At 41.3% G+C, this 4922-nt stretch overlaps 1 long non-coding RNA gene across 1 annotated transcript in view; it reads right to left on the minus strand.

Annotated features, from left to right (window-relative positions):
- LOC142600041 (uncharacterized) overlaps positions 1 to 263 on the minus strand; it is a 37023-nt gene extending 36760 nt beyond the window's left edge. Inside the window, exon 1 of the long non-coding RNA XR_012833506.1 lies at positions 1 to 263. This exon is cut by the window's left edge and continues 270 nt beyond it. This is a non-coding gene — a long non-coding RNA (uncharacterized LOC142600041).
- Between the last annotated feature and the right edge of the window lie 4659 nt (positions 264 to 4922).

Consider the following 4922-nt stretch of genomic DNA (forward strand, 5'->3'; position numbering starts at 1 on the left):
GAAAAGGGTTTCGCCAGGAAAGGTCCGTGATGCAGATTTATTGGCAAAAAGCCAGAGTTGCTATTGTAAATTTCCTCGCCGGTTTCAATGTCAACCCAAGCTCGTATTTGAACCCGGAATCAGGGCAAAAGCATTATCACTCTGTCACTTTGTTGCCAGAAGTGGAATTTTTTTTTTTTTGTTAATATTTTACTGTTACATCTGACAGGATTTCACATTTTCTGTAGCCCGCCTTTAGTACGTTGAACTGCCAGACAGAGAAATTAATACCCTGAGTGACTGTATTTTAATTAAGCAATTTCATGCAAATTACAAATTTTAGATTGCCAAATAATATATTGCACAAAAATTGTAGGCTGGCTGATCTGATATGCATGGAGTATTACTCTTCCAGGCGCTGTGCATACATGGGAAAATGAACAAAAATGCTAATTTCCAATCTACTATGCAAACGGTAAAAGATGCCTATTTAGATACATATGCTTTCCTTAGGAAGGGTAAACAGTTCTTTAATTTAATATAGCTGACACTTGAAGATGTGTTTTTCTCTTTTACAAAGATAATTTTTGCATTGAACAAGTAAATGAGAATTCAAGTAGAAAACATCTTGTTAATGGCGACTAATAAAAACTAATATTGCATGCAATATAATGATATTAAACCTTGTAACTGGTACATAAAGCAAGATCATTCCTATTGTTGCTCTGTCAATGAACATCAAATATGCTCGCATATTAAATATATACTGTCCGACCGGGGATGTTGTTAACCCTGTGTATGGCCGGTTGAACGATTACCGAGAACCTGGAAGGGACGGGAGCGGGGGGCACGAACGTGACACACTTTAAGCAGCCCGAACGGGCAAGCGCCCCTCTCGGCCCTCGCCAACGAAGCCGAGAAGCCGGGGGACGTCCCCGCCGGCCAGCAGCCTGGGGCGCCCCGGCGGAGGCGGCGGCTGGCGCCCCGCCGCGCTCCCGCCCCGTTCTCGCCGCGCAGCCGGGCGGCTCTGGGGCCGCCCCGGCCGGCCGTTTTCCCCCCCGGGGCCCGCCGGAGGCCGGGCGGGCATCGGCGCCTTCCCCGGCAGCCCTCCGCAGAGCCCCGCCGCCCCCTCCGCCCCCCCAAGGCAGCGGCTGCCGGGCACGGCGCCTCTGCAAACGGCCCGGCCCGGCGGCCGAGCGGCCATGCCACACACCCCTCCTACACGCACAGCTTCCCCCGGGAAACGCTGGAGAAGTCCCGCAAGCCCGAAGTTTGCGGCGCGGGGTGCGGGCGTGGGCGTGCGGGGGGGGACGGGACGCGGGGGGGCTCTGCTCGCAAAGCCTCTCCGCGGAAGGGGCGAGCAGCACTGAGGTATCCACCCGCCGGGGAGCTCCTCTCTGGGTTCTGTCGCTCTCAGAGGGTGATCTGAGGAATAAGCAGCTACGGTTCCACAAAGCCTCTTAAGATAAAACTTTGTACGAGCCCTGGCATCCTCTTCTGAGCCGTTTATCGCCGGGGCTACTCACTTGGTTAAAACCATCAGGGTTTGCCCCCGATTTTTCCTTCTATTTTAACGACTTGATTTTCCAGCACCATGAACAAACATCAGCGTCTCTGTAAGAATCAGCTGAGGCTTCCTAGATGCTGTACACAATTAATCTGGTTGCGAATTTAGCAATCCTAAGTACAGTACTTACAATTGTGGGTGGGTATACTTGCAAGTCCTGAGCATCTTCACCGCGTTCAGTGGCTGAAAAGCCTGAACACAACAGGACTAAAGTGTAGAGCACTGACCTGAATATTAACCACATTGCAGTTAATATTTTTCCATCTTTATACTTTTTTTTTTTTCAGGGGTGGGGGGGACACGACACGACACAGGATAATTTAAAAAAAAAAACCAAACAACTTTTTTTAAAGTATAGATAGCTTATCCCTTGGAACTAGTATATATTCCTTTTCCTTCCCCTCCCCCCCCCCCCCCCAGGATGTAAACAGTGTGTTCAGGCTTTGTGTAAGAGTCCAGTTGCTGATTTCACTGGAAACAGAGGATTGGTTGTTGGGGTAATGCATTATTCACTGTTGGCTGGGTATGTTTTACTTTACTAGACTTATGCTGCTGTTGTTGCTAAGTTTTTCCAAGTTTAAATCAGATTTGGATTTAAGTTCTCTGAGATACTTATTCGTGTTCCATGATAAGAAGAGAATTACTTATTGTCATGTTCATGCTCGGAAATTCATGGAAACAATGAAGGCATCTGTGTATTTTTGTGCATAATTTAGTACAGAATTTGAGCACAATTTTTACATGAGATTTCAGTAGAAGTGTCTGTGTGTCTTTAGTCACTTACAGCAAAGACATAGTTCAGATTGTAGGAAGTAGGAAAATTCCAGAGGCCCGAATATCAGAAAAGCATTCTTCCACCTTACAGAACATGGGGTTAGGGTGCCTGAAGATCATTGGTAAACAGTTGCAGCAAAGCTGTGTTGTATTTTCAGTTACACTAACACTATTTGTCCGTATTAGCTTGATGTTCCTGAAAGCAGCATTTGTTCCTGAATCACTACATGCTCATGCAAAATTTTTGGTCTTTATTGTCCAAGTGCAATTTCAGCACTGTGATTCACATACTCTTTCTGCTTGTAAAGCAACAAAAATTAACCAGAGCTTTCTAAGCAAAATTTCCCATTGACATCACTGGAGAATCTGCTTAAAAACTGATGGTATCATATGGCCAATGGAAAGTAGGCTACGTATGAAGAGAAATATCTGGATAAACTATAGCATCTTGTTTAAAAAAAGACCAATCAACGAACAATTTTTCTCTAATTAAGGGCTAGTCAAAAGTTCCTTGCAAATAACATAATCAAAATAATTTGGCAGTTTTCTTGAGAAAATAGTCAATAGTAAATTTTTCTGTTTGTTTGTTTTTTAATCAATAAAACAGTTTCATTTTGGGTCAAATAATATTCTGGGAATTTCTCCACCAGCTGTCAAGCTGTTTGCTGGAATGATTTCTGTTTCATTACTCAACCAGCTTGAGGGTTTTCACTCTTGTGGTATTTGGCAGGGCAAATATTTTCAATACCTGCAACTGACCATCTTATTAACTGTGAAAAATTTCACTTGAACAATAAACAGTGTTCTGCCAAAGAATCACAGCAACTTATTCCAAAATACATTACTCAATCAAAAATCATGGGCAAAATTCATATGACCTTTGCCTGCTTTCAAAATGCAACATTAATGCATTTTTCTTTTTTTTTCCTCCAGAATTCTCCATTGAGTAATATGGGTTGATTTTTAAAAGATAACCCAAGAGCTTCAGCAAAACAGTTCTTATACTTGGGATAATGATATTCAAAGGGATTCACCTTGCAACCTTTACACACACGAGCGGTTAACTCTTACTTATATAAGGACAACAAGGACTACTTGTATGTGTAAGGGTTGCAGGGTCAGACTCAAAGGCCCCCAATACGACAAAGCATTTAAGAGTAGGAATTACTTTGGTCTTTTTCTGGGTAGAGCTAGAGCACTGAGCTAGAGCCATAACTGATGTGGTGGCTGAAGTTCCTGGAGTTAAAGGGTTTTGTAGGAATCCTACTTTATGTTTTCAATACATAATTAGGAAAGTATTTGGAAAAGGGGGTATGTGTGAGAAACAAGGAGGTAGAAATGTATCTGAATGTGAATACAGGACAGTAATAAGGACATTACTTCCAGATCTTTCAGGTAGACTTCTCCAGGATGAAGGAAAGCTAACAAAGAAGCTAGGCTTCTTGTACAGTTCATATATACTAGGATTTCTTACAACAAAACTTCTGCCATTGACACCAAAGTTTTTCACAGAAATGAATTTGTTAGTCAAAACTTTCTCTAGGAAAGCATCTCAGCTTTAGGGGGGGGATTTCTGGACTGAAATAGAGTTTTTCATCATAACACCCTGCTATAGGCAGACCAGGGCATGGTCTGATCCACAGGTGGAAGCTGAACTTTGATCTATCAATCACATTTGAGATAGGTGCCTGAATCACCATTGACTACCCTGTGCTGCACTCTCTCTCTTTTTTTTTTTTTTTTTTTAATTGGGAAACAATTTTATTTTCATGGGAGTGAAAAAAAGTTTCAAAAAAATTTAAATGTTTCATGCAGAGGAATTCTTACTTTCCTGCCAGTCCTTCCTATACGACTTGGAAATCTGAAGGAACTTTATACTTACATAAAAGATTCTCAAAAGAGTAAGATTTGGCCCCTGTGAAACCGGCAAAATATTTTGCAAATGCTTTCCACTTGAATGACTGAGTTGCTCAAAGTTTAATAAATTGGGATATAGCTTTTACCAAATAATAATAATAATAATAATAATAATAATAAAAATAATGACAATGACAAGACAGGAGCATTAATTTGTCCTACATTACAGAAAAACAGTTTGCACCATTAGGTCAATATTTCCATTCCAAATCTGTTATCCAGGAATGTATAACTTAGCCATAAACATTCATTCAGAACTGCAATAAGGCATAGGACTGTATCAAACTTGAATGTAGCCTTGGATAATTACTAAATGACAGGCTAGCAAAAAAGGCAATTAATTTTTGTACTCTCTCAATTCAAAAAGTTACTCCCACTGTTTAGGCAGATAGCCTACATTATTGAAGAGCGTGCCTGTGGCACCTAAGTAGAAAACTAAATATGAATTAACTTTTTCATCTGCAGAGACTCAGACTGACATATATTTACTGTGTTTAAAAAAAAGCAAATATTTATACAGCCATTTTTAGCGTAGATTTTGGATAAAATACAGTTGTGGTGAAAGTTATTGCATCCCCTGATGACGTCAATAGAGAGACGATTCTGCTCACCGTGCCTTTTATATCTGTGTTTAGGAGCTAGATAAACACAATGTAATAGTGTTAGGGTCATTATTATAAACAAC

The sequence above is a fragment of the Balearica regulorum genome, chromosome 1 (genome assembly GCF_011004875.1).
Source record: "Balearica regulorum gibbericeps isolate bBalReg1 chromosome 1, bBalReg1.pri, whole genome shotgun sequence".
In the NCBI taxonomy this organism is placed as follows: Eukaryota; Metazoa; Chordata; class Aves; order Gruiformes; family Gruidae; genus Balearica; species Balearica regulorum.